This window comes from Limulus polyphemus, unplaced genomic scaffold (assembly GCF_000517525.1).
Source record: "Limulus polyphemus unplaced genomic scaffold, Limulus_polyphemus-2.1.2 Scaffold41, whole genome shotgun sequence".
NCBI lineage: Eukaryota > Metazoa > Arthropoda > Merostomata > Xiphosura > Limulidae > Limulus > Limulus polyphemus.
The window spans coordinates 1,367,614-1,393,579 of NW_013665651.1; the positions used below are offsets into that span (position 1 = coordinate 1,367,614).

The 25,966-nt window shown below is 33.8% G+C and overlaps 1 protein-coding gene across 4 annotated transcripts in view; it reads right to left on the reverse strand.

Moving 5' to 3' along the window:
- The window catches only part of LOC111086406, an 81,693-nt gene that overhangs the window by 50,960 nt on the left and 4,767 nt on the right, over window positions 1-25,966 (reverse strand). The window contains exon 2 of one of the 4 annotated variants that reach the window (XR_002611125.1): window positions 1,300-1,373. The exons of the other annotated variants lie outside the window; for them this stretch is intronic. The gene's annotated coding sequence lies outside the window, so the exon portion shown is untranslated. The remainder of the gene's footprint in view (window positions 1-1,299; window positions 1,374-25,966) is intronic. 4 annotated transcript variants of the gene reach the window in all.

The window sequence follows — 25,966 nt, forward strand, 5'->3', positions numbered from 1 at the left end:
TGTACCAGGTTGTTTTTTACGGGGTGGAGTTGCTAGCCCGCGCCCAACCCTCCCCCTTTCTCAGCATGGACTTGGGACTAGGCAAAGGCGGAGGTTGGCATGTTTGGTGTGACGGGGATTCGAACCCGCGACCCTCAGATTACGAGTCGAGCGCCCTAACCACCTGGCCATGCCGGGTGGCAGATATAAAAATGTATGCAAATGCTGTACATGGACTTGTTTTTGTTCTGTTTTCCTTTTTTTGCAAAAAGAATTCGATGAAGCTGATCAAGATCTTAAAGCAAGTTCTGATCTGTATTAAATAATTAAAAAAAAATAAAGTTGATTATTCTATCTTTATAAAGTTTATTGTAATCCTTTTAGGTTCTTTAATCATCATAAATGGAAAGGTTATTTTACAAACTTTCAACAGCCACAGCAACAAAATGATTACATCATTAACGTCATATTAGTGAGAACAAGTATCAAATACCTTGTGTAAAACAGTCAGTTCTGCAAAGTCTTACCATGTTATAATATTTTAGAAAAATACAGATAAACTAAAAACAGTGCTAACAAATTAAATTATTTAATGACTACAGATTTTTCCCGTTAACATTCAGCTGCATGACAGACAAAAACTAAAACTGGCTAAGAATTATGACAAAAACTTATCTAAATACCCTGTAACGTAAAGAACAAATTTCGTGACACTCAAGTCGTTTTTCTAAGAACATATCTAAAATATTTTGAACAAAATCTATTCATTTTCGAGCCAAACGTGTTTTATAATAATGTGTATCCTTTACATCAGTAGAATTGTCTAAAAAGATTTTCTGATAATAGCTCAAGAACAGGATGAAGTTGATATCTAATTGGTAACTTTTTGAAGTCTATCTAATGGTAATCAATGTTTTGTTTTCATGATTAATTTGGAGAGATACGTTTTCAAGAATAGTATTGCGTACACAATTAAGTTCCTCCAGACGGAAAGCTATAATTAACGTATTGGACTGGAAGTTCTGAACGTGACTCATGAGCTTGCTCTAAGCCGCCTATCTTCGCGTATAATCAACAAACCATTTTCTTGTTGTTGCCGACGATTTAAGGTTTCTTTACATACGTACATATACATATATATATATATACATATACCAAATCAATAGTTTTATGATATGCAGAAAGAAATTTGATATTCTGTGGATAGATCAGTCCCAGGTACAGCTCTAATCTTCGTCTTCATGGACAAACTCATTAAGATGAAAAACAATACTTGATAATTTTTTACAGGGAATTGGATTTTCATGGAAAATATCGTACCTGTATTTATACTGCTACGACGCCCTTTAGGTGACTGCAGGTAATTTAGCCCTGTACCTTTATAAGGTATGGTGCTGTAAAAATAAAAGTCCAATAACAACTAGTATATATATTGTAAATATTCTGCACATAAATCCTCACAATGTATGCAAATCAAACTTTGTGATAAAAGTGTATCGATAGTCCAAATATAAATGAAATTTTCTGGTAATCGATTTTCTGAGTTTCATGATATATGGTAGATAATAAAAACGGAAAACACATTAGAAATTTATACAGACTACTTCAGTCATATTCTATATGAATATATATGTTGAGATCACCTTATCGTCACAATTACAGAAGAAGAAAAAAGCGCCATTTACAATTTGCAAATAGAAAAAAATATAGAATACCGGGAAGATCGGAGTCTAGACTCGAGCTGGAATGCTTAAGTAGAGATTAAGCCAATTGTTTTGTATCTGGTCGTCACAGCTTAATGTAAGCAGTTTTCAAAAACTATTAGAAACAGAAAAGAAAAAAATGAATGTTTTCAGGCAGAATCCCAGGCATCTACCCTATCGCGATCACGTCTTGATAACAAGTCAGAGAAAAGATAATTTTTGTATTGGTGTTAATTACAAAAGTTTTCGTTTACAAAATTTGTTTTCAGAGATTACAGCTAAAATCTTCTTTTTTTTTACTTTGTTAAATGCTGCTGGATAAAAAACGTAAGTGCTAATAATAAATGCATTTAATGTGTTGTCTCTAAAAACCATTTTTCATAAACCACCAGCAAATATAGAATATAGAATAACTCCGGTTCAAGAATGTAATTCTCAAGGCGTTTAAAAAGGCGAAAAGATTGTAGTGGAATAATGCTTTCATCGTTTTTATTAGAACAAAATAGTTTTCATGAGTTTGTGGAAAGAAACAATATAATATTTCAATTCATTCACTAGTCCTCTGTAATAACACAAAGAGGTTTATCAAGCCAGTCAACAAACAACAAATAGTCAGTCATGTTCGTGCGTTTTCCTACTCCAGTTCACTGGTTTCAGATAAAAGACTAAATAATCTAACACTGCTTATTTTCTAATCTTTAACATAGTAAATCCCTCTTCCGTTGAAACCAACCGTTGTGGAAATCAACGTCTCGATCCTGTATGTTATTTCAAGTGTGATCTAGTCCTCCCGACACTGATATTTTAAACACATTAAAAGAATACGGCTACAAGTGCTTTATATTTAGGCTTAGTTGCTGATATGAAAATGACTTTAGTTGTGTTCTTCTAAATACGTTAAATTTGTCTTGGCCTTATTTGTTATACCTATAAACATTTGAATTTGCAATTGTAAAGGGATAACATGTTTAGTTGTCTCCCTAATGAACGATTCACATATCGAAAAATACAAATAACCCTTATCAAATGATTAACATAGCAAATAACCCTTATCGAATAATTAACATTCCAAATAACCCTTATCGAATAATTAAGATAGTAAATTTAATTGCACACTAATTTACACGACATCAATCTAAATGTTGATTGCATTAAAAAGCTTTGTAAACCTAATTAAATATATAATACCATGCACGTCAGTTAATAGAATATTTGTGATAAATGTTTATTTGCAGTATTTCTATAGCAATAAATATTAAGTTCTATTTCAGCGTTAACTTTTTAAAACTTATTTTTTAATCTAGGAGCTAATATAGGATAATACTGAAAAAAAAATTGTTATAGAGATTTAATTAGGAGCTTATTTTGAGTCAATCGCTTAAAACACACTATTTAGTTTGTTAGAGATCTTCTTAACAGATAGCCATGCGATACGCCACCTGTAGGGATTTCTCTAATTCCAAAAATAATCCGTGAGTGTACTTGATTATTAGGCTTTCAGACACAATCCTGTAAAGAATTGCTAAATGGTTAGTGAGGCACTGGCTTATGATATAAATTGATAATAACTTTAATCATAGAATTCCGAAACTTTAGATCCAATAATATGTTTATCGTCTTCGGCAATGCTGTGATAAAACTTCTCTTTTGGAAGATTCGCGAAAATTAGAAAAGGTACTTAAAGTAATATTTATCTTACATGTCTAATATACGAGTTTAACCCAATATCCATCTGTCAAAATGTATGTAGCTTTTCTGTTAGTCAACTCCAGTAGGTTGAAGTACATGATTTGAAACGTTGTAGATAAGTGAGCCCCGGGATTCGTATCATTGAAGTACACATTATGTCATTATCTTGATAATTAGTTACTCGCTCAGGATCGAGTGACATATGCGCTGTAATATTAGAAACATTGATGTGTTTTTAACTTTAACCTTGTTGATTAGAAAGCTAAACTGATATTCCTGTTTCATAATGAACAAATTGTAAATATTTCTTTAAACTTTAAGGACTGAATGAAAAAAGATGAGATGTTAAAAGGAAAGTTCTGATATAATGAGAGCACAAGATAATATTATAAAGTTTTCAGTGCAAATATTAAATTTTACTAAGATGAATTTGTAATAAAGGATATTGCATTAGATACTACTACATTCGTTTATTCATTTTTTATAGCTCCAGCCTGTTCTATAGTTACAATCTTTTACCACTCCGAGTTAGAACGGTTGTCAGGCTGTGATTACAATCTGTGTTCATCTTCCCACACTGTTTTCAATTTCAGTCTTTAGCAAACTACATATCCACTCCTTGATATTTTAAAGCCAGGGGACTAGGCAGAATATTAAAAATATTTATGTATCTGTTTGTCAGCAAGCTAGAATTAACCAAGCATCTTATTTTTCAATGGTCGGACTATGCCGAATCAATAACTTTTCAACTAGCTCATAAGCTACGCTCTGAATAAAAGAGAGACTTTGACAAGCCATGTTTTGTGTAGAACGTTAAAGCAAAGTCACTTGGGCTTAGTTTAAAAAACACATACATCAAGAACATTTCTGGGTGTTCCGGTCTAAGCTTCATCAATCACCGGAAACACGACATCTTTGTAAATGTCTATGATGACTCCAACAGCCACTAGGGCTTCTCAGCTTTGCATTCAATTTATGTTGATTACAGAGAAAATATGTTCCCGTCTTGGCATCTTTTGTCCTACTACTACCCTCCCACAACCTCCAAGAGCTTTGTTATTTTGTAGGTAATGACTCGTGACCCAGAAGTTTCCTCCTGAGCTCTCACAAACTGACCATTAGGTCAGGAACCACCACAAGGTTGAGTGTTCGACTGATATTCTCCCCGTAGTCTTTTCAACAGAATGAAAAAAAAAGCTCCTAAAAATTTATTTCAATGAAGACCTATTATGACCTATTGTGACCACTGATATACCAAAATATATCGGTTAATATTTGAACTATGCATTCTTTTTTAACCTTCCTCCGAGATCATTTTTCAAATAAAGTGTCATTCAGAAAGTTTGAAAGTGTAAGTTAGGAAATGTTTAAACGAACCGTTTTTGCACTTTTTTAATAATATTTAGTAGCTGTAATTACGATATCTGATCAAAAATTACATGATAATTAAGTCAGAACTAGCATAAATGCAGAAATTGCTGACAGTAATTCATTCAGTTACACGAAAAGGGAAAAATATTTAATAAAACTTCAAACTTAGACGAGGTCATTTGTTTTTTAAAATAGTTTTAAAGATATTTTGTTTTAAGATATCATAAACAATATTATTTTTTATAAAAAACAGTACTTTTTTAATCAATTAACTTATTGAGACTAAATAAGTATCTATTTGGCAAAACGACAGTCTTAGTTTTACTTAGTACTTGTGATCCTACTGTACAGAAAGATAAAACCTTAATTAGACTCTCGTGTTGGCATTATTATCAAGGATGAAGTCCCCTGGTGAGGCAGCGGTAATTTTATGGATTTACAAGGCTAAAAATCTGGGGTTCGATTCCCCTCGGTGGACACAGCATACAGCCAAATGTGGCTTTGTTCTAAAACAAGTAAGCAAAATCAAAATTGAAGTAATTATCATGCTGAAAATATGTCTAAGTCAGTGCATTCTCTCGCCTCGAATCATTGCTATGTGTGCAAATTTCTTTGAAAAATGTGTTTTGTTGGATGAATTTCGCTCAAAGCTACACGAGAGCTATTTGTGATAGTAGTCCTTAATTTTGAAATTATATTGGAGTAGGGGAAAGATATATAGTCAACACCACTCTCTACTTGGATTAACCCTTGTCAGAAAGGATACTGAGTTTTGGTCGTCATTCCTATAACACACCCAAAACTCTTCGATGCGTAGCGTTATTTTTCTTTTCCTCTCTTTTCTTTTTTTTTTATTTTATTTTTGTAGTGGTGAGCTGACTAGAACATATGAACGTTAGCTCTGCAGCGGTACACTAATTGCTAAGTCTGTACCAGACGTCTGGTAGGGTGATTTCTTTTGGTTTGTTTTGAATTTTGCTCAAAACTACACAAAGCTAGCCGTCCCTAATTGAGCTGTGAAAGACTAGAGGGAGGGCAGCTAGTTATCACCACCCACCGTCAACTCTTTTACCAACGAATAGTGGGATTGACCGTCACATTATAACGGCACCACGGCTGAAAGGGCGAGCACGTTTGGTGAGATGGGGATTTTATACATATTTTATAATAATGGTTGGAGACGGCCTGATGATGACAAAACCTTGTACATTTGCTCTTATGTTAAGCTTATATTAAAGTTTTTCTTTATTACCCATTCAAGCCGTCTCCAACCATTATTAGTCTCAAAGTGGGTTCCTCGTCATCAAATTTGAAATATTTTATAAGCTGTAAAGAAACATTCATATTCAGGAAAACGTTGTACAGTTATTGTGTTCATGAAATTAGTCTAAAACTAATCATTATAATCCACTGTTTAAATGTAGGTTTGAAGAAGTAAACTAGTATTCACTTGTTGGTGAAGATGTTCAAACAAGATATTTGCATTCTTTTAAAACAAAAATTCTGAAAACAAAACATGTGTTTCAAAATGTTTTACAATTAAATAAGCAAGTAATTTCCATAGTAAAAAAAGACATATATTCTTAATAAAAATGTATTTGATATCAATTACTGAAGATTCCCTTAGATTATAATGTTTTCACTTGGTTCTTAGACTAGGGAAGTAGCAGCTTTGGAATGACAAAGAAAATAAATTACTTTGTTTTCTTAATGAATTCTCAAAATCAGTCTACTATGTCGTGTTACATGAACCTGTGAAGCATTTAATGTTAACTTTTTATCTACTAATCGTGTTACTGGATCTTGTGAAGCATTTAATGTTTAATTATTATCTACTATTCGTGTTACTGGACCTATGAAACATTTAATATTCAATCTTTATCTACTATTCGTGTTACTGGAACCTGTGAAGCATTTAATGTTTGATTTTTATATACTAGTCGTGTTACTTGAATCTGTGAAGGATTTAATGTTTCTGATTTTTATAGGTCATTTGAAAAAAATTGGCATGCTATTTGTCATCCACATTCAAAATTATTTTTAATACAGATCAGAGTACTCGTACTTTAAAAACGTTTTGTGATTTAATAGTTTTCTGACAAATTTTCTTGTAACTGTTTGTCAAGCTATCTCTATTTCACAAGTTGTTTGTTGTTTACTTCTTGGCTATATCACGTTCCGGTGTGTTAAAATCATAAAATATATTTTCCAGCCATTTTCGGGTGGATGATTAGCAATATTTGGTACACCTTTGTGAATTTTTGTCTGAAAAAAGGGGATTCGTTATTGATCAATCGTAAACATGACCTTGTGACTTGTCGGTTTTCCAGTTGTTTCCCCTCTATAATGTCCGTGACTTATTGGTTCATTAGGCCTTGGTGAACTGAGTTGTCATACTGACATAACCTACCCGACAGTTAGGTAGGGAAATAGAACTGTCGCAAATTAGGTTTGCTTGATTATGATTGGGTTTAACTGGTAGAGTTGACACCACTTCCTCAGTTGATTATGATTGGTTTAACTGGTAGAGGTGACACCAATTTCTCAGTTGATTATGTTTGGTTTAACTGGTAGAGATGACACCAATTTCTCAGTTGATTATGATTGGTTTAACTGGTAGAGTTGACACCAATTTCTCAGTTGATTATGATTGGTTTAACTGGTAGGGTTGACACCACTTCCTCAGTTGATTATGATTGGTTTAACTGGTAGAAGTGACACCAATTTCTCAGTTGATTATGATTGAATTAACTGGTAGAGTTGACACCACTTCCTCAGTTGATTATGATTGGTTTAACTGGTAGAAGTGACACCAATTTCTCAGTTGATTATGTTTGGTTTAACTGGTAGAGGTGACACCGATTTCTCAGTTGATTATGTTTGGTTTAACTGGTAGAGATGACACCACTTCCTCAGATCGATTTATCTTTTTTTAATTAAATCGTTTGTTTGTAGCTAAGCACAAAGGGAAGTTAGTAATTGTACATAACACATTAAATTTTCTATTTATATATATACGTAAATATTTGGTGGCAAATGTATCTCACAGCTTGATATTGTAAATATGCTCAACATCTGACTTTTTTAAGAGAGTTTCTTACCATACAGTGCCTCATAACGAATAAAAAAATGATTTCACAAATCACGTTAACGTTTAAATATGCAATGGCACAGGGTCCGATAAGTTTTAAAAAAATTAACATTTGTGGAAGTCTCAATGTATACATGCATTCTGATGTTAGTAGCTTGCACTATAAAATATTTCATTGAAATAAAAAATATATATTTGTGTTGTTTCTATATACTAAATTTAGTTAAACTCATAGTGATTGCATTCCATATAGAGGGTTGAGCACGTTATGTTAAAGCGATTATGTTATTAAGCACATCACTTGACAACTACAGTCGATACAAAGTCGTGATGGAACGGATTGTATCAGAATTGCATTTTGATATCATTTGGTGTTACGTAGGTAGTGTAATGCCACCGAAAATTTATCACTTTTGGGAAGAGTATGTAACATCCTTTTCGGGCGCAAAGTGTTCATACACTCAGATCATAATGATAGGTTCAAACCGAAGATTTAATTTTCCAAATACGATGTTATCCCTTGTACTTAATGCATTAGTTTCCAAAAGCATATTAATCAACTTGGGACACCAGGAACATCCATAAAGAAAGTTACAACAAGTCCTACCACAACCGTGGTAAAGAAGTTAAGCGTTTTGTAACAGTTGATAATCCACGAACACAAAGGTCAATAGCAAAAGTCGTCTACGTGCTCCAGCCATCGGTACGTAATATTTATTGAGAAATATCTCCGTTTGTAAAAGTAATTGAAGTCACGTGTGCACAACTTACTTTCCCGACATATCCACTAAACCACTGCTTGCCTCAAACAGCTGGAGAATGAAAGGGGTATTTATACTTCTCCATACAAAGGTATACCAGCCAAATCGTCTGACGCATGTCTATGGATTTCTGAAAGATAGACTGTTGAAACGGATGCTGGGAAAGTGCTTGGTACACTCAATGGATTATGAAAAGCATGCAGGTAAGGGTGATGTGACTTGGACATGAAAGCCTCAAGACAGTCCTTTTTGCAATGTAAACTATGCTGCAGGACAATTGTAAAGGTGTAAGATCGTCATATACAGCATGGCTGAACGTGGCGACATAGAATCTAAATAATGTTCCGAGGCTCCAAAATCGTTTTAATGGACTTACTCAATCTCTATATAACAATTGTTCAGTTGACTAACCCAACTAGATAGCTTCGGCATTAGTCCAATCAGAATTAATGAAGGTAATTTAGTTTATTTTTCTTTTTGTCCATTGTTGATATTTGTTATGAGAGCTTCATATTTTTTGTTCTTCTCGATAGAAAAGCTCACAGTTTTTTTGTTTTTTTGTTATTTTTTTTTGTAGATCAAGGGGAAGCTCCTTCCTCTAGAGTTTTTGAAAATGTGAATATTCTATTTCTACATGACAACCTTTGGTGCTAAAAAGATAACTACCCTTAAAACTGTGCCATTTTAGACGTACTTGTAAAACATCTTGGGGAGAATACAATTAGACCATGTTTACAGATATGTCGCACCTTCGCTATTCGACTACTCCGCGTCACATCAGTTACCAAATTTCCCCGGAAAAAGTTCTGAAAGCAACTATTTTCAATAACTCAGATTAGGAGAAGCCAAACACTTCGCAAAGTTGTTTGTGGCATAATAAGAAAAAAATAAGACTTTCCATTTAGTAAATAAAATTGAACTTCAAGAGAGTGTGTGTTATAAATGTGTAATGAGAATTCCTAATAACAAAATAAAGAAAACAAAAATATCTGGAATACTTATGTAACCAGAAAACTTGTTGAGAGTTTCAGAATTGCCCACTGTATTTAGAATTGTTCAACGAGGTTCGAAATCGCTTAAGTCACGTTTAAAAAAGGTTTTATTTTTTATAAAGCCCCCCTCCCCTCCAGTAACACAGCGGCATGTCTGCGGATTTACAATTTAGATACCCGTGGTGGGCAGAACACAGATAGCCCTTTGTGTAGCTTTGTGCTTAACTACAAACAAACAAATTTTTATAAACTTCATATGGATGGGTGAGCGTTGAGTGGGCAGTGTTATTATGATTGTGTTATCCGTTTATTGAAACACAGATGTCAATATCTTGATCGTGTAAGGGATTAAAAATAAGACGTCGTGTTTTAACTCTTCAATAATGAATGCGACTTATAACAGTGAGGACCTTGCGAAATTCCTACAATAAAAAGTAACAAAGATAGGCTCTACGATTTTATGTAATCTCTCTGAGAATCCCATCATCACTCCTCTCACCCGCGTGATTTTACCAAACATATATACAGCTGTCTTAGAACTTGTTACGGTGTAACTAATCAAACTTTAAACTCAATAACAACGAGGATTATTTTGCCATAAAATTTCCAATTTTAGCGGTGATCAGGCACTTCGTCCATTTTCACTCCTCATTGCTAAGTTGTTATTTTAATGCGTAATCTCTACGGCAACTGGGTTTCTTTCATTTTATAACGAGGGAATGGCTAAACTCAACCATGTATATATATATATATATATATACACACACACATATATATATATAATGCACTGATTGCTGTCTTAGTACAGACTCGAGGCTAAAATAAAAATAATAACGAAAAACCTTAGAAACTCCATATAAGTAAGATTATATAGATGTGAAATATGCAGAAAAATCATGAAGGTTATGGATACCTTTGATGTGTGTTATTCCTTTTGTCAGATGAGAACAGCGACGTACTTAAGGGGAAAAAATACATTAAAAATTTCGTTTAAAATATAATTCAGCTTATTAAGAAATTCACAGTTCGATAGAATGCAGTAAAGTTTGTGTTCGCTCTAACACTTGTACTCTAAATCCCACTTAACTGTATAACGTAGTAATAACTTTGTCGTAGTATTCGACTTATCAGTATTTTCATGTAATCAAGTATGTGCACAAAAATGTATCCATTTATATAAAATAACTGCTCGTAACAAAGTGTGATTATTTGTTATTTATTGTAATTCAACTCTCGGTTAAAATACTGTACTTTCTGTATCTTACTCTGGCCAGGTGGTTAGGGCGCTCCACTCGCAATTTGAGGGTTGCAGGTTTGAATCCCCGTCCCAACAAATATGCTCGCCCTTTCAGCCGTGGAGGTGTTATAATGTGACGGTCAATCCCACTATTCGTTGGTAAAGGAATAGTCCAAGAGTTGGCGGTGGGTGGGGATGACTAGCTGCCTTCCCTCTAGTCTTACACTGCTAAATTGGGGACGGCTAGAGCAGATAGCCCTAGTGTATCTTTGCGCGAAATTCAAAATAAACAAACAAACTGTATCTTACTCTATCATCTTATCAACACAAATTTACTTTTGAAAATCGAAAATACACCTACAATTCTACCTTAAAAGTTTCCTCCTGGCTTTATCGTAAAAAAAAAAAAAAATACAAATCTTGATCATTGTGTCTAAATGTTTAATTGAGATTCCTAACGGATTGCTTAGTAACTTTTAAACAACTGAAAAGTTCTTATCTTAGGCCTAGCTTGTGCATTGATTTCGTGTTACAGACTGATAAACAATACATGAACAACAAGGAAGAAATTTTTTTGGTGTCTTGGTTAAATGGTTTAAGAAACAGGAAACGTAACTCTGGCTACAGCAGTATGATTATCCACATTATGCACACGTTTTCAACTTGTATATGATCTTTGACCAGAAAACTAACACTTGTCTTCAGTTTTACATTACAAGAGTAACTTAATTTTTAAAAGGAACCAGGAGATTATCCAAAAGTGACAACTTCAACCCACAAGTTGCTGATTTACAAATATATTAACTTGAATCTTCTTTCATAACAAAACTTAGTATAGAAGACTTGTAGCAGTATTTTCTGCATAAATCACCTTTGTAAGTATCATTGACGATATTGTTTTACTGCTTTCTCTAGGTTTCTTTACACTGCCAAAATTATGTATTCACCAGCATTCCTCACACAGAAAAAAAATTTTCGCTAAAATAAAAATCACATTACTTGGACCTAGCCATATACATTGTTAAATAAATAGTGCATGTTAAATTATTTGATAAAACAGATACTTTTCCTAATTCAGATATTATGATATTCACTCCCCAAAGTTTATTACATTCAGCTGAAAATGCTAAAATTTGCAAGAATCAATGTACAGAGTTAATAAACTCGCTCTTACTCTTCACCTTTTTGAACATTTAACACTACAATCATTACTGCTTATAAGATTAAACATTTTACGAATACCATGAATTCTTCACGACTATCAATATTTGATTCTTAAACTAACAAATTTTGTCTATTTCATTAGTTATCTTTTTTTTTTTTTAGCCTCCAATAGGCTTAACAGTAAGTCTGAGGTCTCACACCGGTAAAAACCGGATTTCGATAATTTCAATTCTCGTAATGGGTCGTTATGATTTGTGATGATCTGTGCTTGTCCCCCGTTGGAACAGCGGTAAGTCTACGGACTTGCAACGCTAAAGTTAGGGATTCGATTCCCTACGGAGGACACAGCCGATGGCTCAATGTGACTTTGCTATAAAAACACACACACACACACGCGCTTTGTGCTTAACAAAAAAGGAATTGCCTCCCTAGTGGCTCAGCAGTAAGATTAAAGGCTTATAACGCTAAAAACTGGGTTTTGATACCCGTTGTGGGCACATTACAGATAGCCCATTGTATAGCTTTGCGCTTAACAACAACAAACACATTTTTTATTTTAATAACATAATGATTAAAAACATTATGTCGGGAGATCGTTATTATTACCATTTGCTAATTATTGTAAATTATATAGCATCATATTATATAGTACTAGCATATAGCCAGTCAAAAATAACGGGGCAACTACTACCACGCCACCTCACATTTCATAGCTAACTGAAATAAATATTTTTTTTCAAAATCAAGCTTTTGGTAACACTACGTTACAACAATGGCTTTTATGTTATGTTGCTTAACAACAAAAGTATATATATATAAATATAATAGTACTGTCTGTTGTCTGTTGTCCATATAACTACTTTGCAGGGAGGTTCATTAGGTCAACGCAGAGGAATGTACAAATTTTCAGATTTGCATTTTGCGGTTTTATGTTTTATACCACTACCTCGCCCCCTGTGGATGGATTTTCACCAAATTTGGTATGGAGGTTCAGTGGGTCCATAGGGAGATACATAGAGTCTTGCAGTTTTTATAAGGGAAGCAACTTTTCATGTCCTAAGATAACCAGGGTAGGGATACTCCAGCTAGTAACCTAATATTGTTGTTAGTCTATGTACTGAAATTATACAATGAAATGCATAGACAACAAAACTGGAAAATTATTTGTTGATTTCTTAACTTAGAGTCTCCGTTGATTAAAGAGGTTTGTTCTTTTTATTAAAAACATTAGTGATATAACTAATATATTAGTGATATAATAATAGTTTAACTCAGTTTAAAATTGAATCGATATTTTTTACTTTCATAATAAATTTTTTGTACCTGGTTCTAGGCTAGGTGATCCCACACTACGTCTTTACTTTAGGCTTATTAAACCAACACTCACTACACTTATAAGGTTTCATGGCACCCCCCCCCCCCACCACACACACGGTCCTCTTTCACCCCCGTCACTAAAATAGTAATGGGCAGACAGTAATCGAACTATTCTATCTGGATAAATGCATTTTGGCTTTTATGACTCCTCCTATTTCGAGAAACAAAGAAAAATCAAACGTAGCTTGGTGTGACGTGACACACGCTCTCTTTTATATAGGTTAGATAGCATGATCTCTTTAGCTAAATTAGATTCTGGAATGGAAATATAATTAGTTGTTGAATTTAACATTTTTGTTATTTCCTTATGTATTGAATCAACTTATTACTGTAATCATTTATGTTTCTAAGTATACCTTTCGGTAAGTTCTTTGAATCTCCCTCTTCTGGCAGATCTCATTAACAAAGTGAATGTTATATCAAGAAACTAACTTTGATCATTAAGCTTCATTATATATACATTTTATATAGTCAGAAACCTGCTCTACTTCGCTTCTAGCTGCTTGCATCTTAACTAGACCATGTGTGTGTGGGAGGTGTGGATTTAGACTTGGCAACTTATTGTATAAACGTCACTTACATTTAGGAAGTTCTGTTATATAAGTTTAGTTAATTTAACTAAAGGTATTATGGTTTATAACTTAATATATCAATACCATATTGTCATAACACAGGGTGCCCCACAATTAAGATGCCCTTTTTTAAAAGTTTTACTTGATTTAGATTAATGTACGAGTACGTATGAACAGTACATAAACCATCACACTCAGACGGAGAGAGAACGAACAAGACTTAATTATGCAACTCAAATAGAAACACGCGGTCAGGGGGTTTGGGGTGGACGAGGTATTATGGTTTATAACTTAATATATCAATACCATATTGTCATAACACAGGGTGCCCCACAATTAAGATGCCCTTTTTTAAAAGTTTTACTTGATTTAGATTAATGTACGAGTACGTATGAACAGTACATAAACCATCACACTCAAACGGAGAGAGAACGAACAAGACTTAATTATGCAACTCAAATAGAAACACGCGGTCAGGGGGTTTGGGGTGGACGAGGGATTTCTGGGTTAGTCGTAAGAGGCTCATGAAAATTTACAATGCACATCAATAGATTCTGGACTGAACTCTAAAGCAAACATTAATGGGTAATGGACAGTTTATCAGTGATCATTTTTAGTATTAACTGAGTATATATATATAGAGAGAGAGATAGAGAGGGGGAGGAGGATAGCGATCAGTACACTTACATTAAATAACAGAAACGAGAATTTAGGCTACTGTAATCTGCAGAATAAAAACATTGAGTTCTTATTGCTTATCCTACATAGCCTATTTATCGCTATAGGGGTATTTTTTTATATTTTGTGTACATGGGCCATATATTTTGATTTTAAGTCCATATAATGAAATATGTGTTGAGCGTTTATGTCTAAATGACTTGAAAATATATGATTCATACAGCAAGCTAATGAAAATATACTTCTTCATGGGCTTACGCGTAGCAGGGAGGGAGGAGTTGTAGCAACCCTATGTCGGGAAATATTTTCAAGAAAAATGTGAAAAATACAGTATTTTCATCCCTTTATATACAATGATTTATTGAAATTGTAATTATGCTCACGCAAAATCGCTTTCCCAGTGGCTCAGCGGTGAGTCTGGAGGCTAATAATGCTAAAACTGGGTTTTGATACCCGTGGTGGGAAGAGGACATTGTTTATATTGTATATTTTTAATAACAAAAAAAGCTTACGCAATAATTGAGCAGTTTGTTCGTTGCGTTTTGTTTGCATTTATTTAAAAACGGCTTTCTCAGTAAAAACGTAAAATTCCTCATTCGTAAATAAATTAATACGATTTTGTGACTTCGTGGGCATTATGCAGCATTGAAGGAAAAGTTTTCAATAAATTATTCATTAATGACATTGACTAGTAGTTGATCAGCTTCCAAAAACAGTTTCTGGTCGTTATTCTGAATATAACTCATTCTTGCGACCTATTAGTCTATTGAGGGGGATATTACTTTCTGTCGGAAAATTGTAGCTAAGCAGTCCCCCACCCCCCAAAAAAAAGAAATTGACTTTCTTCGCCTATATTCATGAGTAACATATAAGTAACGTTTTTTAAGAGTTAAAACAAACTATACGGTTGTTTACACAGCAAGTCGTGTCAATGTACGTTAGCTGTATTAATAAGGGGAGGTTGGGGAAGCATTCACTAAGGCCTTGTCCCGGTCTCAAAATGCTTGGCTATGCTGAAATGTTATCCACACATAAGAGGTTTAATTAGATGTGAGGCAGTTACGTTTTGGGATACCCTGTATATATTCGCAAACATTATTTTTTAAGGTTTATCTTCTGTAGTTTCTTGCTCCCAACTCTGTCACTAAACAGAAACATGTGCCACAAATTGTTTATCTTTGACGTCAGTGGTCAAAAATCAGCCTTCGCTGGTCATTTGTTGTATTTCGTTAGAGAGATATATTGAGATTTACTTATACTGGTGTTGAATGTGAGAAATTAGTAAAAATAAATGACAGATCTGTACAATTCTCCGCATATGTGGTCAGTACGCATTATTATTATTATTACTTTAGTGGTCTGCGAAGTCAGACGTGCACCAGTACAAATACATAAACGTTTATACGTTTTGTATATTGTTAAGATATGTGGATATTAATAAGAAATGAATGGTCTTTTTTATGTGCTTTGTCAGTGCTAAGGGCTAGGTATACCTTATAAAAATAAAATTCCAGGTCCAGTTTGATGTCCTAGGAATCACAACCCTAATGAAAGTGCCTCTGACATGCTTGAACGCAGTCTTGGAAGTCGGCATCTATGTACATTGAAAGGTTTGTGGAACGTTGTCCAGGCCTTATGTTTAAGACTGACCTCGTCTTGCTTCGCAGTAGCTTGTTATAATGGACAATACAGTGTTGGGAAATAGTGTCTAATTATGATCACCAGAGGGAGCACGATCGATGATGGAAGTTGCATCGAGGAATATGGCAGGTCAGTGATCGAATGTGGATTCTGGGATATCAGCCGTTTTCTAATAAAGACAGAAGTTGATGTCTAGGTTTGGATGGAGTCGTGTAATAGTTTTGACCTGTGTGCCCTCAACATCAACATCAAATTCTATATTGTAATGAGTTTTTGGGTTCTATGATTCTCTTTCTTAATACTTCCTTCGCTTAGGGGATGAAGTAGTTGCTTCGGAATGCATTAGTAGCAACCTGTTGTTGTCCTAAACACTCTGTTATGCAAGATTATTTTATTTCTATAGAGAATATGGAAGCTCCAGTCTTAAAAATGCAGCATTATTTGGCTTTAACTCGTTTAACAATCTCGCTCTCTGAACATTTTTCGCCAAAAAGAGTGGCCACAACATCTTAGCGGCATTTCACTATCAAACAGCGGGGATTTCGCTGTGAACCAGTGTATGCACTTACTAAACATGTTGCTTGGGGTGCCACGGGTTACATCAACAGCAACACACTATTATATTAGCATATGCAAATCGTTCTTATTATGTGCAATTTAATTTAATAGCCTATTTCATTTGTTTTATCAAATCATATTAGTTATGGTGTTTATATTAATGTTTCAATAAGCTTTCATTCATATTTACACTTACCAAGGCTATTTTCCATTGTTGGCCATAGAGTGCGAGTTTGGTATCCTAAACTGGCTGCCCCCAGTGACTCAACGGCAAATCTGAAGACGTATAACGCTAAATACCTGATTTCGATACCCGTGGTGGGCACAGCATAGATAGCCCATTATGTAGCTTTGTGATTAATAACAAACGAAGAAAAAAACTAAACTCTCTACAAGTGGTGAAATCTCATTGAGACTGCGGTTGAAAATATTGTTAATAACCAACTCAAATGACGCTTCAACACAAACTAATCAGCATATAATTTAGTTTTCTGGTGTACCGGTTTATAAAACTAAATTACTTCTAGTATTACATTCATTACTGTGTACTGTATTTTAAAATTGTTTTAGTACTGATCAATGTAGCTGGCTTACTTTTGTTAAGGTGTTCACCATTACTTTTAAATACTGAAGAAACGAACACGATGCGCATTGATATACAGAGACATTTTTTTACCCAGTTCGTCGCTTAACTCGCTCTAATTAACTGGAAAAAAAGCATAACCACAAATATATTTGTTTCTGTTTTACCATTGCTCTGATTTCTCAGTCACTTTAATTTGTTACTTTATAGTAACACTATTGAGTGTTTGCTGATCCGCATTATGCATATACAGCTTCTGTACAAGTATCAAATAAATTCGAATGTTTATGTATATTTTATTTTGAAGTTGTACACATTATAGGGTAGTTTGAAGATGGTTAACGTACAGATAGATAGATAGATTTCACTGATCTGTTTAAGATATCACTGAATGCTATCGCAGTGGCGACAATGACAAATGACTTCGGAACGAGAACTCATTCGTCGTAATTCTCGTGCTTTTGAAACCAACCTCTAATAGAATAATGGAGTCCACTGGTGTACATTCATAGAACAGAACGTCTTATGCATTAACCAAGAACCGCTATAAACAAATTACAATTCAGAAGAAGACTAACATACAATTCTAACTTACTGATGATATCATTTCACTGCACTTGCCAAGCCAGTTAGCTTATTCATCATTATATTCTTTGTAGTGATGAATAAAGCTATATTTGTGTATTGTGTTGTGTGGCTGCTTTCTATGTTAACCATAAATAAGCGTCGGAAGCTTTACAATTTTCAACAGAATGACATTTTTTCAGTATGTTAGTTTATTCAAAGTGAAATAACTTAAGGTATCTAAATGTTTAGAAAAGTTTAATTTATCTATATTTAAAACTTTATGAAAACATAATAACATCCTAGTGTAGAATGATAAGAAATGCTCTACAATGTTTAGGAACAAGCCCAGGAGCATGCCACATCTTCTTCAATTCACGAATGAATGGAGCAAAAAGATGCAAAATATGGAAGACTAACGTCAAAAACTAAATGGAATTTTTGAATAAATCAAAAATTAAAAACTTTCCAATGTAAACTGTTTTTGATTGGTACAAGTATATAAAATGATGTTTAATTATAAAATGTAACTTTGTAGAATAGCATTCAATTGCTTAATAAAGTAGTTAGTAATGTTGGTGAACAATAACGCAAGATTTCTAGAATAATTCGAGATGAAGCAGTTGATACTGAACAAATGGAACAGAGGTCTGTATGGATGTCCTGAATGAAAGACGATGATACTGTAAAAACCCGGGCAAACATTTTGTCGTTTTAGAAGGTTAAAATATGGATAATTGGCTAAAGCTTTAACCTTCTAAAACGACAAACTTAAAGCTATGGATGTTTGGCTAAGAGCTATAATTTTGTCGTTTTAGAAGGTTAAAGTATGAATATTTGACTAAGAGTTTTAATTTTGTCTGACTGGACAGATGAGTCTATATGTGAAACATGATACTGCTGCTTAGGGTTTTCGCGACTGGGTTGATGAGTCAACGAGATAACAGCACAGAGTCTGGGATGAACAACGATGAGTCAGTGGACTGTTGAGACGACAGAATAGGAGTTACGTGGGTAAAGAAGGGTGAAGTGATGATACAGGCGGATGAGGAGAATAATTGGAGTTTTTTTTCATTTCGGTTAAGCAGGTAGTTACAAAAGGCCTGCTTTTCTTGGATAAATTCAAGGTGTTTCCACATGTCTCGGTGTAACACTCGACTCACGGTGTAAGCACTCGACTCAAAAATTAAAACCAAACCTTTATGATTAAACCATCCTTGAAATATACTTTCAGCATTAAACAATTTTGAACAAAAAATATACAAATTACTTAAGAGTAACTCAAAATCGACCATAATTAGTCGATGACTGAAATGTCGGCATAATACAGATAAAGTTATGATACGGCTTGCATAAGAATAACATAAAAACTAGAAGGCAACAGAAACACATAAAAATGAAAAATCGATGTACTTTTTAGTTAGACAGCTGGATGACAAAGCTTCTTCTCTTTATTCATTCTTGTTTTAACAGGATTAAGTTGTAAAAAAAATATTAACACAACTAAAGCCAGAGATTTGAGAAGCAAAGGTGAGAAGCCGGAAATTCATCTGTGATCAAAGTGGAGATTATAGTGAAATAGAACGAGTAGAAGGAACCAAAAAAAAGTACTGAAGAAGAAAGACTGTGAAGCGATTCGGGATAAGTGTTGTAATAAAAATGAACTTGAAAAGGACTACAAAAAACATAGCCCCTTGTTGTATTTATTGTTTGTTATTCTGCATGTCTTTTCTTTATGTTTTTTTTTCTTTTAAATAGTTTAACATCACGTTTTACAAAATACACACTTTCATTCATGTGATATGATACACGTGTATCAAATGTTATAGTTTCGGTGGTAAATTTTGATTGAAAATTTGGATAACATAATAGCCTGTCACTCAGACCTACTTTAAAAACCTGCATCATATGACGTGTGAATAATGTAAATATAAGCTAGATAATCCAAATAGAACAATTTCACCTGTGACGTCACATTATTTCTTTCTCGAAGGTTTGACTATGGATAATCTGTTACACAGAAAATTTTGTTTGTCTACAAAAGCCATTACGAAATCCAGTTTCACTAAACATAGCACAGCTTCGTCTTTTCAGTGCGCACCAGTAAATAAATAACACCAGATAAACACACGTTATTGTTTCTGTTCTTCACTCTAACTGAAGATTTGATGGTGCAGAAATCTGACCACTTGCTTAAAATTCACACCTTTTAATCAAGCTACACATTTATCTGAAGTTTCACAGGCAGGAGAATGTTATATCTGTGAGTCATATTAAAATGTAATGTCGGAGCAAAATATCCGAAAGAAAAGAATTTAAAGTATAATTGGGTTTTCTTGAATTATGTCTTTTTTTTTCTTTTTTTTTTTTTTGCAGTGCGCACAGAATCCTAGTTGAATATCAGTATTAGTTCTACTCGCGCCATCTATTGATAAATATTTCTGAACATTTTCAATGATTTTTGAAAAGTTTCTAATAACAGTTTGATATACTTTGAAAAAAAAACTTTACCAACATAAAGTATTTTATGTCGAATTAACACGCGCCATTCTGATGTTGCATATATATATATATATATATATATGTTATACTTTAGCACACCTTTTACCAGAATGTTAATCAACCACAAATTTTTACACAGCTGTTCATTAATGAATTATTTATGTATTAATAATCTTTCAGTAATGTAGAATAGTTCACACCAAAAATTGTAGTTGCTGGGGTTCTTTATAACGCTACCAATATGTTTTTTAAAATAAATGAGCACAAAACAAAAGTAGGTTTGACCAGTAATATCTTTAATTGGCCAATAAATAAAATTCATGACCAATTTTTCACTTTCCTCTTATGCTGGATACCAGAACTCATCCGACCACCTGTATTAAAATATACAAAGCTCTTATGCAGAAGAATCACGTGACATGTTAGTTGTGGCATGCAACAGACACGAGTATTTGATATGTTATATAATATGATACAGCAAGTCTTAAGACGTGCAACCCCTGTAAGTTGGCGAAACACTACGAGTTTGTTGTGGCGAGCAACAGAAATGTATGTCTCACTGAAACTTTAGCATATGTATTTCTCACTGCCACAGTAGTGGATGGTATTAATGTGATGCAATATGATACGTATTACCAACAAAAGGCTCACCCTTCACCAACTTAAACGTTATACACCTTAAGACACGAATGCTCATAAAAAATAGTTTTATTATGAAGTTTCGTAGAGTCCTTATTTCATCCTATACTGTCTACCAGTCTGTTAAATATATTACTCGAAACTACTTAACGGACTTTAATGATATTTGATGCAGAGACTGGATGACTTTCATCGTCCGTTTGGTTTCTTTATGACAATATGCATCCACGTGACCACGTTAAAGGATAAATATGAGGTATTATTAAAGAAATGCGTGAACAAGGTTACATAAGTACCAAACACCTCTATTAAATAGATACTACTTTATTCTTCTTATTGGATAATACATAAGAAACAAATGGATTTTGTTTTACTTCACACGAGTAATTTTAAATTACACTTTTCAAAATAATAATGAAAAAAGTAAATCTCATATTATGATATAAATACCTTTATTTGAGACTTATCCCCTCCCACCCTTTTTTTGTTTTTGTAAAGAAATACGGAACATTTAAAGTCATACCTTAAACTAGCTTATTAGCAGGAGAAATAAGTACGTATGCCACTAAATTCCAGTTTCTTTATTGCATTATCAATAAATGTTACTTTCTGCTAAACCAGTAATTTATTAGCGACGCTGACGAAGAAACATAAAATACTACATTGAAATTCAGCATCGCGTTTCTCAACAGAATTCGCTAATCGAAGTTAAGAATTATCGAAGGGAATGAATACTTTAGTATTTAGGAAACTATATACACATTTATATATCCTGTTTATATGAGGATATAATAGCCGCAGCTACTTACTCAAGCGTTCTCTATTTTCGACATCTTGCAAATACAATGCCAATATAGAAAAGTTAGCCTTCCATTTATTCGACCAACCTGCAGTAGCTCAGCAGTAAGCCCGAGTGCTTATAATGCTAAAAATTGGGATTCGATACCCACGATGGACAGAGCACAGAGAGCCCATTGAGTAGCTTTGTACTTCACAAACAAATAAAACCGTTTATCCGATTTCGAATTTTGAATCACACCAGTTACTATCAGCAAGAATTAGCAAAAAAGGAGACTTTTAGCATCTACTAAACGTAAGTACATAGAAAACCAAGCGTGGCCTAGCAGTTAGCGAGGCAAACTGTAAATCCAAGATTCCGTGGTTCGCGTCCCTTTCCTCTCCAAAAAGTAACGCTCCACTTGGGATCGTGGACGTGTTATAAGATCAATGATTAAATCCTACTATTCCATTAGAATAACTTATAAGTTGGTGGTGTGTACTGTTCATCACCTACCTTTCCTGTAATATATTAGTTCACAATTAGGAACGGTTAGCGCACATAGCCCTTGTGTAGCTTTGTATGAATATCCAAGAAAACCCAAAGTTTAAAAAGACTTATTAAGAAGAATGTATGTTGAATAATGTGTAAGGTGGGGGTTAGCCCTATGGTAGAGCTCTGGAGATGGTTAATGTGTAAGGTGGGGGTTAGCCCAATGGTAGAGCTCTGTAGTTGGTTAATGTGTAAGGTGGGGGTTAGCCCTATGGTAGAGCTCTGGAGATGGTTAATGTGTAAGGTGGGAGTTAGCCCAATGGTAGAGCTCTGTAGATGGTTAATGTGTAAGGTGGGGGTTAGCCCTATGGTAGAGCTTTGGAGTTGGCTAGCTGGGTTCGAACCCTTACTATAGAACTAAATATTATCCGCACTTTAAGCTTTTATAAGAGAGCCAGTCAATCCCTTAGTGGATATTAGGGTGCTGTCTTTGTGGTCAGTAGTTGAAAATTACAGACGGCGGCACATAATCTTGGTAGTTTTGCCATAAATACAAAAGACCTGCAAAGTACCCTATAACTTGTTTTTTTTTTATTGTGGTTCTGAATAAAAAAATCCCATTGCGTTTTTCTATGATCCATTAGGATTTTAAGAAAATAAAGACAAAGATACACTTGTTTAAATACAGCTTCAGTTAGAATACGAAGAGTTGGACAAATTGATTAAAGCAGAATACACGCCCGAAATACACTGATAATCTTTGAAGGTTAATAATAACTTGCAATGATGTTTGTCGAGTAAACGTTATTTCAAACAAAATCGTTTTGATAAAAACAAAATAGCAACTTGTGATATATAGGCATATCATATTATTCTTCTACCCGCTTAATGATATAGATATTTTATAATTTATTTCATTTGTAAGCTGTTTTAGCATAAACACGTGGTTCAAAAACCGTTGAGAATGTCTTATTTCAGTTGCTTTGTATATTTGTCTTCTATAGTAGAAAAAGTTTATTCTGTCTAAGAGGATGTTGCAGTAGCATATAGCATCCAGGTTAATGTTTGTTTGTTTATTCGTAATTAATCACCAAGCTGCACAAAGAGTTATCTGTGCCCTGCTCACCACGGGTATCGAAACCCGGTTTCTAGCGTTGTAAATCCGAATACATTCCGCTATGCCAATGGGAGGAGGCATATCCGGGTTGAAGAGATAAGCGACTGAAATATCTTTTGCTGACTCAATCGGCACTGTCTGTATGTTGCAGCCGACCAATGCTGTAAGAGGAAAGAGGATAAAGGTCACGAGGTGATGGTGTCGAGTAGACAAAGAAACCAAGTTTACCTGTAGAATTGAAGCGTGTTATTTTGGTTTGGTATTCTACCTGGACTTCTTGGAGTAAAGACATATTTTAAGATTAGCGTGTTTAGTCCAGAGAAAGAAAGTTGTGGATGTAATTACGCTTCTCCGGTCTCATTATTTCTCACACACTAAGGTTACAAAACACAAAATACGCTCCTTATTTTCCGGTAGAATCTCCAGTTATTAGTGGATCTAACTATGTGATACTTCAGGGGATATAATTTAACCTGAAAATACCACACTCTTAAAAACCAACTCCTATCCTTCAACGATGAAAAAGAGTTAAAGCACTTCCGAGATGCACTAAGCTTTCCCAAGAATTTCCATTATTTCATCCCACTATTTTTGGATCTATTCTGCTAAAATCCTCAGATAAGCTTCAAATACTTTTAAAAGTAGCTTTAACCACACGTTGTCTAGCGGATATTCAGAACATGCAAGCAAATTGTTAGATTACGGCCCAAGGGATTTCAGTACATTTAACTTTAGAACTTGGAACTGAATCTACTGCTTTAAACTTAATATCGATAACATTAAGCTCTTTTTTCTTGGCTTATATTAATACTTACATCGTCAGCAAATGCCCAAATGATTAAACTTTTACTTCATTTGAACGTTGGTTCGGATCTCAGTATTCTATGGTAGATTTTCGTATACGACAACGAAAAAGTTCTGAAGCAAAAGTAAGAAAGTGCATTTGTTGGATCTCCTCAAAGCACATCTCTCGTAAAACGTATATTTGTTATTAAAACTTCGCATCTACTGCCTTCAAAAACATTCTTGTTCAGGTCCTCGAAGGCCTGTGAAATTAATCCCTTAAAACAAAATTTATAAAGCTTTCTTTTTTATTTTCATTTTTCAGTACTGTTGATTAGGTCGATCATAAGCCCCCTACTAAACCTAAATTTGTATTATTTTAATAAGCAAGATTTTGATTACCTTTAATGGAAGATTTAGGCTATGAATTCGTGGTTAACTTGAGCGCGAAAACAGTCTGGACTGTGCTGCTATTTATTTTTTGTGGAAGATCTATAACGTCGTGGCCAAATGGATTTCTCATATTCACTGTTTTCAGATCCAACCCATTTCCTTTCAAAAATGCGAGTCTTGCAAAAGATATACCAGTTTATCATGCGCATTTTAACTCTCTCCCTAAGAATATTGTATGAAGCACGAGTATTGTCGAAGATATATTAACACGGCAACAAGGTAAATTTAACTTTAATGAGTAACAAGATCGTTAACAGTTTCTCTTAGATTTACTGTTACTTTAAACGAAAATTTTATAACCACTTTATGGCAGAAATAATGATTAAGCACCAATTTTTCAAAAATATTATGTTGTTACAGATTCGTTAAACTTTTAATAAGACGATTTTAAAAAGAAACCAAACTTGCACTAACCAATCATGATGTTGTTTTTGCTTTCGAAATAGGAATCGAGCGTGAATTAAAACCTCCATGTTAATAAAGTGTCAAAATATACTTTTTTGTTTCTCTATTTTAATGACGCTAGATTGATGAAAATGTATTGTATTCCCATTAACAACTTCAAAATCTACAATTACCAAATTTATTTCTTGAGCAACAGCTATATTTAAAATAAATATAAACGACCTCGTAATCCCACGAAGCGTTACCTTTAATATATTTTCCACCTCTTCTTCTTATAGCTGTTGTACATGCCTTTTGAGCAGTTGGACGTTAGAGTATTGAATTCTTCTTACAACTTAATAAGCTTTAGTGTTGTTAGCATGAAGTTTTTCAAATATTATCTATATATCTTTACCATTTTATTGTTAAAAACGAACTTTTTTTTTTTGTTTGCGGAACTAAACTTCGAAATCACAGAACTTCTATAAATCACATATAGGAACGAGTTTTCTGCTTAAGTGCAATTTCTTGTCGTGTTTGAAGGCCGTTCGATGTCATTTTAGAAATGCGAGCAAACAAAACTAAAAAATAGAAAATTATAAAACCATCGTAAAATATAACATACCTTATGTACACAGAGTTTCTGTCAAAAATCAGAAAAAACATCGTAAAATATAACATTCTTTATGTACACAGAGTTTCTGTCAAAAATCAGAAAAACCATCGTAAAATATAACATTCCTTATGTACACAGAGTTTCTGTCAAAAATCAGAAACCCATCGTAAAATATAACATTCCTTATGTACACAGAGCTTCTGTCAAAAATCAGAAACCCATCGTAAAATATAACATTCCTT